This window comes from Pogona vitticeps, chromosome 3 (genome assembly GCF_051106095.1).
Source record: "Pogona vitticeps strain Pit_001003342236 chromosome 3, PviZW2.1, whole genome shotgun sequence".
Taxonomy (NCBI): domain Eukaryota; kingdom Metazoa; phylum Chordata; class Lepidosauria; order Squamata; family Agamidae; genus Pogona; species Pogona vitticeps.
The window spans coordinates 162,626,313-162,639,732 of record NC_135785.1 but is presented as its reverse complement, the minus strand read 5'-3'; the positions used below and the strand labels follow the sequence as shown (position 1 = coordinate 162,639,732).

The 13,420-nt window shown below is 39.2% G+C and overlaps 1 long non-coding RNA gene across 1 annotated transcript; it reads right to left on the bottom strand.

The window, feature by feature from the left end:
• Window positions 1–1,484: 1,484 nt before the first annotated feature.
• On the bottom strand, window positions 1,485–13,160 carry LOC144588483 (uncharacterized). Its single transcript, XR_013544070.1, has 2 exons — window positions 10,534–13,160; window positions 1,485–10,088 (listed from the first exon to the last, which is right to left on the bottom strand). It is a non-coding gene; the product is annotated as an uncharacterized LOC144588483 (long non-coding RNA).
• Window positions 13,161–13,420: the final 260 nt, after the last annotated feature.

Here is a 13,420-nt window from a genome sequence, read left to right as displayed (position 1 = left end):
CACAACCCGCTCCAACACCTTGCCCAAATAAGGGAGGTTCGCCACTGGTCGGTAGTTGACCACCAGCCTTGGGTCCAGGTTAGGCTTTTTAAGGAGTGGTCGAATCACCGCCTCTTTCAAGGCGGTAGGGACCACTCCCTCTCTCAGAGAGGCATTCACGGCCTCCTGGACCCAGGTGCGAACCCCCCTGGCTGATCTTCCAATTAGCCAGGATGGGCAAGGGTCGAGCGGAGTGGTGGTAGAACGGACAGATCCAAGCACCCTGTCCACATCATCAGGTCTCAACAATTGAAACTCATCCATTAATACTGGACCTAAGCACGGCGCACTGGACACATCCTCTGATTCTGCAGTAACTGTGGAGTCCAACCCACTGCAAATCTGAGCGATTTTTCCCTCAAAATGTATAGCAAACTCATCACAGCGAGCTGATGAGCAGTCCGGGACCTCCACCGGATTTCCCGGTTGAAGAAGATCCCGGACCACCCGAAACAGCTCTGCTGGACGACATTCTGAGGAAGCAATGTCCTCTCTTTCATTGCAAATGATATAAGGTGGGCTAATTTTTTTCTTTTTAAAATATTTACAGTCTATTTAGCAAAATCCCCACCGGTTGAATAAACCAATTTTCCATTATATTTCAAAATAAAAATTTCAGTCTCTTATCCATGCTTGTTTTAAACTTTCCAGATCATCACATACCTCACTGTATGGTAAAAAGAAAGATTGTGGCTTTTGTTTATATTTTTCCTGTTACAAAATTAAAGACCAGAGCTAGTGGTCATCTAGGCTTGATTCAAATATTTCTTTAGTTTAGATCAGTGGACTCAGAGAAGCATGAACATTTTTTAGTTAAAAAGTGGGATCCGTTCCAGCTGGGAAGTGTGTTCTCTGTTTTATGTATGAGAGTGCTGTAATCAAATATTTCTTGTTATCAGCAACTACTTTTGGTCTTCTCCACTATCCCTTTTTTAAATGACTGACAAAAAAAAACGGTCAGTTTTGCTTTCTCCTACATTCAAACATTTTTCGGCTATTGAATTGTTCTCATCTCCTATAGGGAAATTTGCAAATAATGTTAAACCATCACCAAAAACACAAACCAAATTTATTCGTGAAGGCTTTCACGGCCAGGATCTAATGGTTGTTGTGGGTTTTTCGGGCTCTTTGGCCGTGTTCTGAAGGTTGTTCTTCTTAACATTTCGCCAGTCTCTGTGCTGTCCTCTGAAGATGCCGGCCACAGAGACTGGTGAAACGTTAGGAAGAACAACCTTCAGAACATGGTCAAAGAGCCTGAAAAACCCACAACAACCACAAACCAAATTCTCACCCAGCTATATTAGCCAAAATTTAGATGGTACAGTCATAACCAGAATAGAGAGGATCATGCTTTACTTGCCTGCTGTTCAGCTGTTAAAGATGAAAAACCTGTTAGAAAAGAGAAATGGCAACTCTAATTCAGCACTTCATGCTTGAGTACCTAGGGGGGATTCAGCTAGACTTTTAAAAGGTAAATATTCAAAGCCTTCTGTCCGGATAGACTAAAGCATCAGTTCCACTTTCTTCTATATTTCATCCCATCCTAGTTTATAGACAAATTTAAGTACTTGTACAACGTCTTACCAAAGAAATTAACCAAATAAAATGCTCACCTATCTCTACCTTGTTTCCCCAAAAATAAGACAGTGACCTATATTAATTTTTGCTCCAAAAACACACTAGGGCTTATTTTCAGGGGATGTTTTATTTTTTCATATACAACAATCTACATTTATGCAAATACAGTCATGTCATCTTCTTCTGGTTGCTGCACAGTGGTGGAGGGTGAGGTTTCACTTGACTGGGGCTTATTTTGGGAGTAGGGCTTATATTACAAGCATCCTGAAAAATCATACTAGGGCTTATTTTCAGGTTAGGTCTTATTTTCGGGGAAACGGGGTATGTCTTGGTAGTCTAATGAGGCATATCGGAAGCAATCACCAGAAAGACCAGCGACTGTAGTCAAGTAAATAAAAAAAACACAGTGTGGTACAATTAGTTACCCTGACCTGCTTTCTGGTTTCTTGTACTTGAGACAATAATAGAAGGATCAATGTATATGGCTAAGGAGTGTATTTGCAACCACTGAACTGATACCCTATATACATATGCAAGTATAACAGCTGAAATGCGTATAACCACAGGCTCTCCTCAAATTATTAATGACCCAAAGTTATGTATATCCCTGTTGTGTGGTTTTGTTGTTATTATCTGCCATCAATTCACTTCTGTCTTATGGAGATTCTGAAAGGCTTTTTTTCAGATATGTGACACATTCATGGTCACTATTGTCGCCCCCCCCCCGAGTTTCCATGGTTAAGTGAATTGCTTGTTAGCTCAATGGTTCAAATATCTGGCTGCAGAGCCAGAGATTGAGAGTTTGATTCCCCGTTGTGTCTCCTTGACAGGGGCTGGACTTGATGATCCATAAGGTCCCGTCCAGCTCTGTAGCTCTAAGATGATGAGGGTGAAGTGACGGTTTGAACCCAGGTCTCCTGAGTCCTAGTCAGATATTCTATTACATAACACTGGATCTAATTAAGTGCTGCCAAATTTATTCCAATTGAGCTCTCTTGTTCATATGCTCACATATTTCGTGAGGCATGCGACTGTGTGAAGATGAGAATAAGGTAACCCCATCTTTACATGCAATGACTGTCCACAGCCCTTCTGTGTGAAGGCACACCATCAGATCACGACTACCTTTAGAAAAAAGTTTTCAGGAATAGCTTCCATCAAGGATGGCCAATCCATGCCCCATGAGCTATATGTAGCTCCCAAAGCAGTTTTACTTGTTTTGTTACCCAGCAACACAATTACCTGTTACTCATGGTGGGCTGAAAAGTTTTCAGACAGTTTGAGTGGCAAATAAAAGAGAAATACTTTCAGACTCTAAGAATTTGATATGTCATAGACCAATTTCTTAATTTTCCTTTGATCATTTTTTTCTCAAGCACATGTGTTTTGTAACAGGTCAGGCTGGCACTCTTAACCAAAACAGACTTTTTACACCTTTCAAGAGCGACTGTGAAGAGAAACACACCTTGCTTTTGTGAGGGCATTTTGTTGAAACAAAGTGTGTACTAAATAATGTGCACATTTCAAAAAACACACACTCCTAAAGAAATGGGAGCAACCATGTGTTTGTAAAAGGGAGAAAGAGGTGAAAATGAGCAAATAGATGGGAAAACTGGGAGACATATATTTTTAAGAGTGTAGAAATTTGGGAATTAAAAACAAAGCCTTGAAGCCTGATATGAAACAAGGAGGGTGTGTTTGAAGAAATCCAGTAAAATTAAGACTGAGAACTGTTCACATTCCAATATGGTGTCCACTTTATTATGGAAATTGGCCATTTTAAGATCCTGGGCTGCCCTCTGGAGCCTGGAGTTGCTCTTGAGAATACTGATATCAGTGCTTCATAGTATCTCTCTGATAAAAGCCATTTCTTTAGCCTTTTTTTTCCAAAAGAAATTTACCAACCCAATTTACACATTCCTATTGTTGTCAAGTTAGAACACGAAGGATTTTCAAGCAATGTACACCGTAAAAAAATGTTTGCAAAACAACATTCCGAAAAAGGCAGGGTTCTGATCCGGCATTTCATAGCTTTGATAAAATTTCCACTGACGTCCATGACAGCTTGGCTGAGCAAAGGCTGCCTGCCAGTCTGGGTCTCCATTTCACCGCTGTAGCTCAGTAGGGAGCATTTTAATTCAGCAGCTCCTCTGCTAATTGAACAAACCAAAACCCATAATGAGGCACAGGCAAAGATTATTGTAGTGAATTTACAAGGACACTGTTCATTTTTAATTACATGTCTTTTTTTTTAAGGGCAAAAAGAGAGAAAGAACCACATTTCTAAATCACATTGCATTGATGTAGACCCCCTGCTCTCTGCTTTGGAACAGTTCACATATGTGATCCTTCTCCCATCCCCCTCTGACTACGAAATAGGGCATGGCAGTTGCACTGAACTTTTCCCCCTTTTCAGAATTCCAGAATTATCCTGATTGACGCACCCATGTCACTGGCACTATATTATCCTACTTTCCGGCATTAATTTCATGCACCAGATCCCAGGGCGAACCTGGGCTGCACAGTTGCTCAGTATGCTAGGTCAAGGTGGCAGGATTTAATCTTGCAAAGCTCGCCCCAAAAAGGGCATACCAGCTGCTGTGTCCAAGTAAATCAGATAAGAGCAATAGATCTAAAGAGGGAACCAGACAGAAGTAATTGAGATTATTACATCTGTTTAAATCTCACATCCCAAGCAAGCATTTCAGAAGAACACATTTGCTACTGACAATACAACAATATTAAAACATAATTAAAGCCAGTTGATCGTATCATTTTCTGGTTTCTTTCTCTTATTATGCTTCCCACCTCCCTTTGCCTTCTGTCTTTTTAATAAAAAAAACATTGAAAACACAGATTGTGGGTAGAAACCTAAGAGCAGCTGGGAGGAAGTTCAAATGCAGGTCAACGTGCAGCCTAACTGAGCTAAGATTTCTGCATCCTTAGCCTAAATTAGAAGAACATTAAAAATCAATGTACTGTGATGTGAAATGGCAGTTTGGAGCCTGGTACACAAACAATGTGTAGAAACGAGGACAGGGTGTTGTCTAACGGAGCTGATGTATTCTGAAGGCACTGACAAAAGCGTTGGAAAGGGAAAACAAAAGAAGAGGACTTTCTCATTTTGATTTTCTTGTATTTAAAAGGAAATCGCTTAAAGACTGTTTGGCATTTTTCATAAAATGTACTTATTTTGAACTCTCATGTGATTCAGAAAAAAAAACTTTTTGAAAGCTAATTCATGAAAGAAGGACAGAGATGGATAATGAGGATTCGGAGGGCGGGGGAATTAATAGAAGACTTAAAACGTTGAGTTCAACATACACTGGATCTAAGCCACAATCATTGTATCTGCTTCCTGCACATGCCACAGTGCATTGAATCAACTCAGCACATTGCGCTGGAGCATGCCACAAAAATACGTTACTGTGTCCTGACATACAAAATACTCACCAGGATTATAAACATGGTTTATAATTTGACTCTCATCTCTTAGAATATCAGGACAAACCTAAAAACCCTTAAGTGTGTGATGTTCAGGTATTATCTCTGAGAACATGTAAATACACACTCTTTTGTTCTTGAAGAAGAAAAAGTATCTAAACTTACCAAGACACCCTCTTGGGAAAAAAAACCATCAACGATGACCAACGATGTCTCATTGTCATGATGTCTTTCTTACCGCAAAAGAACAAGAACAAAACGAAACGAAACAGCACTTTTTTCTTCATCAGCAGCATTAGCAAGGTACCTGACATTTTGTGCAAAAAGTTCATTTTATGTGAAACCTTTGTGTGTGAAATGAAAATTTTTAAAAACGTTTTTAAGAATTTTCAACAGAAAAAGTCCTAAAATACAAGAGATGCACAAAAACTCTGCTTTTTGTGCTATTTTTGCATTTCAAGATTTTTCTGAGAAAAATTCATGAAAGTGCTTTGTGTGTAAAAGCCTTGCACACGAAATTCGCATTTTCCCACAAAAATATATATTATAAGCAGATGCCATGCAAATTTATCCTAATAAATATCTAAAATTCACACCGAGTGTGGATTCTCGTGGAGTGTGATCCATGTTTCGTACAGCCCTCGTATCGTTTTAAGAAGCCAACTCCAACATTCCTGCTGCTTTTCCATTTGTTTTTCATTTTCTTTCTGCCTTTGCTTTGCTTTGTTTTTGTGGGACAGGGGGCCACTTCATATTTATTGCAGTTAACAAAGGTCTCTACCATGACCATACAAAATGTCGGTATTATCACATTACAATACAATAGAGTACAGTCTTTGGGTGTAGATGAAGCAAACTACAGCTAGGGGAAAAAAACCCTGATTTTCAAATATCATGTGCATTCAGAGGAGACTATACAACTGGAAACTTCATAATATATAAAAGAATTGTGGTAGAAAAAATAATTCAAAACATGGTTACCCCTGAGACTCCCTTTTTACTACTCCACAAGGAAGCAAAATTAATAAGAGATGACATCGCACAATTAGTAGATGAAAAGGTAGTATAAAAACATGTTTGCCCATTGTCCCCTTCCCTGAAACAGCCCCAAAAGGAAAAGGCACATGTTTTAATTAGAGCCTGAAATCACCTTTGGGCTTAAGGGGAAAATTCAAAGATACGTAAAAATCAGTAAATGTGAAACAGGTCCCACACTGCACCAATCTAAATCAGATTTCATGACAACTGGAAGATAGTAATTCAGGAACTTCTAACAATGCAAGAAAATAACAGAATAAAATTTTCATCTAAAACATCTGGGAGGTGGGTGAAGAATCCTGTTTGGCATAGTTTCATCCCTGAGACCTTTCGTATGAAGCTTTGGCTTTAGGGTAAAGAGGCCGGCACAATTATAGGCTCTGTTTTCAGCTACATAACAAATCAGCATGTATAGCTAGTTTAAAATAATTCTCCATGTTGAAGAGTTAAATAAAAACAGATGCTTCAAACAATTTTTTAACTATTTTCCTCCATACTAGCAGGAAAAAGCAAAATTGTACCGGGGGGGAGCCACCTATGGCAGTTATTATTTGTTAATCGTTGTTATTTTAGCATTTATCAGGCATCCATCTTAGATAAACACAATGCACAATGCTCTTGCCCTAAACAATGTGAAGCAAACACACACAGATATAAATACGACTACTGCCTTCCAGAAAAATCCTACATGAGAGCAAAAACCTGATGACATTTAAAAATTATTATCCGTTGATGTATTTGATTCATTTCCCACCTTTCCCCCAAAATGGGACTCATTTCAGCATACAATTAAATAAAGCAAGTAGGGTTAAATTATAAAACGAATGAAAGCATTAAAAAAAAACTCACACAAATAATTTTAAAATGCAGCAACAAAAAGAAAAGATTGCATCAAGTCAGATGAAAGCTCCTTCCATAGCAAGGGAGAGCAGATGCCAAAGGCCCAGCTGAATAAAAAGATAAACCTGCCACTGAAATCTGGAAAAGAATTCCAGAGTCTGCCATGGAGAAGTATTACTATTAGAAAAGCTCGGTGGGGTGTGAGGATCAAGGGAGGACCTTTACGTCTAGGTCTCAAAACCTAGGTGGTCTCATATATGGGACTACAAGCTCCTTTAGAAAACCTGGGCATCAAGTGTTAAGAACCACCATCTCCCTTATACTTCTAGTATACCGCAGGCAGGATGCAGAAATAGTCTTGTTGGGACACACGATTTCCATAAATTTCGTTTATTTATTGGATTTGTATACCACCCAACTGGGCAATTTATACATAAAAATATGGCAAAATTATAACAACAATATAAATAAATCAATTTCAATAAATTTGAACATCAGCTACAAAATCCACAAACAATGGCAATGTATAATATACAGGATGAAGGCGGAAAAAAAAATCTAAGAAAACCAGAAGTAAAAATTATATATTAAAAACTAGTAGATGATGTTATTAAGAGTTTTAAAGGGTCATGAGTTATTCACAGAAGGGATACTACCCAAGGTTTCTCTGAATAACTGATTTCCTAAAGATTTGAAGAGAGGGGGCCTGGCATACCATTAGTGGAAGACCAATCTCCAAGGACAGGACCATAACTGAGAAAGCCCGCTGGCTCATAGCCAGTCTTTTTTACTTCCCTCAGTATGGACATCCTGAGTAGGAAGGCCTGAGAGGATCAAATAGGCTGGGTAGATGTTTTTAGGAAGAGACACAGCAAGAAGCATCAAGTTGCCAAACTTTTAAACACCTTATATATTAATACCAACAATTTATATGTTAAATCTAAATATTAAATATTCTGTGCATTATAGTTATCAGAACACATTCAATTTGTGCTCAATAATATTGTTAGAGTTGTCAGCTACTAATAGAATTGTTTTTGTTTGCTTATTTCTGCTTACCAACTACAATACTACTGCAATTTTGGTGTCCTTACAATTTACGGTGAATGATAAATCTAATAACCAAGTGCCAGGAAAGATACAAATGCCCTTCTTAAAAACAGTGGGTTCTTCATTTCTATCACAGAAAAATTGGAGACAAGAACCCCTGGTATAGAGATTTCTAAGTCATAATCAGTCCGAATGTTCCTATAAGAAGTCATTAAAAGTAAAGTAACTACCAGACAATAAGCACAGCACCCAAAGAACTGAATATTTTAAGATACATTAATGTGCCCAGACTTTGAAATTCTGGCAGATGAAGGGGAGACACACACAGAATCAGAGAGATTATGTGAAGGACTGCTGTGAATGTACCCTAAAACTCTGTTTTCTAAAACTTTGAATACTTTCATTAGGAAAGATGACATTTTATGGGCTTAATACCAGAACATTAAAAAAAATGGTAACCATAAGAGTGGCATTTAATGCTGTTCATGTTTGTCACAAATCAGCTAATGATGGGAAATTTAAGAACACTGCTGACAGTCTGCCCTTCAGTCGCACAGAAAATGTCAGCCATACATCTCCAGGAGCAATAAGCTAGGAAGTCTCACTTGAGTAATTTATTCAATGTCTTAGTGTCAAAACATTAAATATACTAAGGCTGCATTCCAGTACAATTTTACCTATGTGTTCTAAGTAATGAATAATCACTCTCTGAATATTTGCTTCAGCAGGGCTCACTTCTAGGCAGACACATAAAAGACATTGCTGTAAGTGATGGAGTATTCAAAATTAGAATTCCATTGTCCAATAGTGTTAACCTAGAAGACAGACTTGTTAGAAACCATGGATAAATAGCTAGATTTTTTGAAAAAAAAATCTTCCCATGTTGGGTGTATTGTAAGGGTCACAGCAAAACAAAATATTTTTAAAAAGAGCACTGTGAGGAAATCTTACAAATTTGAAAGCACTGTGGTCCCCCTGCTTCTTATTTTTCCATTTTGGTTTCTTTGTTGCTCTTTTTTTCCAGTACTATACTTGGCGTATCCTATATTTTGAGACTTTTCCCAAAGTTTGTTTGGAAATTTGTATACATTTTTGTGCACATTTCTCCTAATGCATGTATTTTGCACGCAAGCTTGCCTTACGTGCACATATTTTGCACGCAGTTTTCCTAAACTTATACATTTCTGTATTATTTTCACAAAATAAACACATTTTGCATCGATTTTTTAAAAAAAATCAGAAAACAAAATACTCCAAAACGATGAGAAAAGTAAATTTCAAATAACCAGGTTTCAATTCCTACATTAGTTTGTGGCTCAAAAGTTGTCTTTTTAGCAATCTTCTGGCCCATCTTTACAAGGCATCCTGTTGATATGTCCAGCTGGAACATGGAGAACTTTGACCGTCAACAGAATCCCCACTCCTATGCTTCCACATGTGCAACTACTTAAAGCTTTTTGCCAATGCTGTGTATACAATTAGCTGTGTGAAATGCCCTGTGAGGACTTTTTGTGTGATTGGGAAAGACATCATAGTGAGAAAGCGGGGTCACATTGGTCAGTTCTTCCATCTGCCTCCCACCAGGCACTTTAGCCATCATGCTTTCCAGCTGGCCTTGCACATTTCCAGTCAAGTTTTGTGGTGTACAGATTCTGCGCATCTGACCCATCTCTTCATACATAAACTTCAACTGGAAGATGATGTCCAACACATGGATATCAAACATGTATCACATTTTTAATCCTAGTCACCCATCACATGTGTTTTTTTCCCTATCAAATGAATGTTAACTAACCCATTTTTGCCTGTTTGTAGAAAAAAAAATCCATTGCAACTGCAGTACTTAAGCCAAAACTCTGCTCACAACCTGGGTTCAATCCTAGGTAGCTGGCTTGAGGTTACCTTCCATCAGCCTTCCATCCTTCTGAAGTCAGTAACTCAGCTTGCTGGGTGGGAGGCAATGTGTAGCCTGCATAATTAAAATTGTTACCCATCCAGAGAGTGCTTTAAGCACTATGGGGCGGTATATAAGCAGCACACTTTGCTTCTATAACATTACTACTTCATGTGAAAAGAACAAAGGTAAGAGCAATTTTCACCTGTGAGAAAGAACACAAGAAACCAACCCATATTAGGAGGAGATATTAGAAGATAAGCAAATTAACAACAAAAATTGCCAATGTTTATTAATAATGATAATATGCTCCACATTCTTTGGATCATCTGACTTTCAAGAAAGAAGGCTGCAGTGAAAGAGTTGTAGGAGAAAGACAGTGGGCGAGGAAAGAGTTAAGCAACCTCCACCAGCAGCCATTCTATGGCAAAACACTCGTACCCCTCCATTTTACAGCTGATGATCAGCAATGACCTGGATTTCAGGTCTATTGCTAAGCAGTGGGCTTGACCTGCATTTCAAGGCATTGCTTAGGCAAAGATGCTTCCAGCTAAAACTTGTTTTTCCTCATTTCTATAGGGTGTCCCCCCCCCCCTTTATTAAAATCCAGGACAACTCATTTAAGAGAGAGGTTCAAGGAACATACTCACACATTGTGCGTACTACAATGAGACTTCAGCCACGTAGATTTGGAAAAAAAAAGCCTGCCATTGTTAGGAAGTGAAGCTACTTGTCTATCCAGATCTCTTGAAGTTAGGGAAGGAAATGTTGCTTTTTGAAAGAAAGAAAAAATAAACCTGGCTGTACAGTAGAAAAACCCGGCATGGGGGAGAAATAATGTGCCGAATTAGATCATGGCTTTCCTTGGCTCCAAGCCAGTGAAAGAAAAGCTGTCCTAAGAGTAGCAGCAAATCCGTGGCCGTGATCAGCCAGGGAGAAAGAGCAGAAACAACACAGAGGTGCCCTTATGGAATTAACAGAGCACAAAGAGTACAACACAATATGACTTCAAAACAGCCCGGTCCATTAATGCCATTAGCGAATCAGGCGTGAGAACAAAGGGAAAGCCAAACAGTTATGAAATCAACTCAATTGTTGAGTAACTTGTTTGAGGCATCCCAGGAAAGGCAGCAGTGCCACCAGGGGGCAGATGTCAAGGGCCAAATTCTGCCCAGCTTAAAAGACAGAGCCAATGTAGCACATTTCGAAGGATGTTCAATAATGCACATTCTCATATAAAGCAGTGGCTTTAGAAGTTTAGAATTATCTAGTTTCACTACTGTGTGAGGAAAGGGAAATTCAGTTCATATTTTCCACAGTTATCTTTTTGGACTACACTGCCCAGTATTCTCAGAGGACTATAGTCCCCTCCTCATAAAAGTCACTTTTCCAAGTTCTGCATTTCCATTAGAAAAGAGGAGAAGAGCGTGGTAGCGCTGGGAAAGATTAGCCCAAACATCTCACACTGTCTGTCAGTTCATGTTGGTTTTGTCATAATTCAAAAGCAGGGGAAATTCTCTTGAGCCTGAAACCAAAGGACTAGGCCTCTCTCCATTTTATTATTACACCAGAGAAACACTAAGGAGGAAAAGGATTTAGATTTAGATTCCAGCATTCAAATTAAATCACACATCCTACGGAAAAAAATGATCTGCAATAATGAAAGCAGCTCATTGGGGGATTGAAAAGTGCTATTGAATAATGAGGAACACTGTGCTTTCTTTCAGTCAAGGCAGCGAGGCCAGTGGTAACTTAATGAAAAGTAGGCAGGGAAAACAAATTTCTCCCTTTTTCTGGGTGTTTTTTTATATTATTATTATTGATTGCCCTAAGTATTATCAAACCAATCATGGAAACTGTGAATGTCATAAAGTGCTCATGAATGATGCCAGAAATCATGATATCTAAACTTTCAAATGTTGATTTAGTTTGCTGTGGGTTTCTTCATGACAGCAGCAGAGGCAAGGAAATAGATGTGACTGAATATATCAAGTAGGCCGGAATGAATATATTGAACTTCTGGTGCCCACAAGCTGTGAATATATTTACATTTTATTGACTCCCCTTCCCTGCCTCCATCGGAGTATTGGCCACTATTGACTGCATATTCTCACTCTAATGTCATAAAAGGAGCTGCCTTCAGAGAAGTTGTCTACCCAACAAAATTTGCCAGTCGCAGTAGTTTCTATGGAGATGCAGCAGACGTAAGTCACAGCTAAGTCCCATTGCAGGTAGTGAGACTTTGGTCAGCCATGACTGACTTGCTCCATGCAAATCCATAAATCAGATGGCAAAGCTGGTGCAGTTGAGGACAGTTCTAGCTTTGTCAAAGTGGCAAGTTTGCCAAAACAAAAATTAAAAAAATAAGCCCGTCAAAATTTGGCTTGGTACTCAGAGTGCTTAGCTCCAAGCATCTGATCGAATACATACATTACATGAACAGAATTGTCTCCCTACCCTGAACATTATGGAGGAATTGACCAGTGAGACAGGTGATTTTTCACAAAAATATCAGCAACTGGCATCACAAAATTGGAAAAGGCAATCATATGGAATATAGCTGCCTGCATTCCCTTTAGATTTTCACAAACGGTAGTTATGAGTGAGTGCAGTCAGAAAGTGGACATTTTAAATCCCATAATCATATACAGTAATTTTTAAAATGTCCATTAAAAGGCATATAAAACTCAAATAGCATACCAGAATGGTCTCATAAATAATTGACTGTGGCCAAAAAAAAAGAGGGCAAATTCATCTGAGAACACTATTAGCAATCAAACTGGATCTAACCAAGGTGGGAGAGAAGGAGGGAGGGGTGTTTGCATCCTGAGTCATCATTTTTCTTCTCTTCTGACCTTCTCCCTAGAAAAAAATGAATGCAGATTATAACTTTGGCTTTTCATTGTCCCATAAAATAGTCAAGATTATAGTGGCTATCTTCTTATCTGCTTTGAACTGTATGAAAAGAGCTGATGTATTTTTCCACGAAGGTATCCTGATTCCCTGCTCTTCACTGAAGTTAGTTTGTTAGGTGACATGTCTACTACATGCATGAACGTTGTGTTTCAGAGTTCTGAATTTTTGGTTAAATTTCTCTAGCTGTGCAGCAGAAGTGCAGGGATGGATGGAGCAGAATAGCTTCAAGTTCCCCAGAGTAGTCCACTCCTGTCATTAACTGGCACTTACAGTCTCAATAACTCACTCTGAGACACTAATACAGTAGGACCCCTATATCTGTGGGGGATTGGTTCCAAGCCCACCCACCCCAAGGACTCTGAAAACCGTGGATAATAGTAAACACCCCCACCCATCACCGTTGTCACCAGCCTCACAAGAAGTGGCTAAGGCCAGCCCCACACTTTCTGCAGCGACAGTGGGTGAAGGGGCCAAGCCACCAGGGGTGGGGGTCCGGCGACAGCTACCCTTTCTGACTTTGCTTCGTCACCTAGAAACTGACCCAAGACAGCAGCAGAGGAAGAGGGATCGCGCCCACCTAGGCCAGAAGCAGAACTTGAGAAGGATGTGCTGTGCATGCAC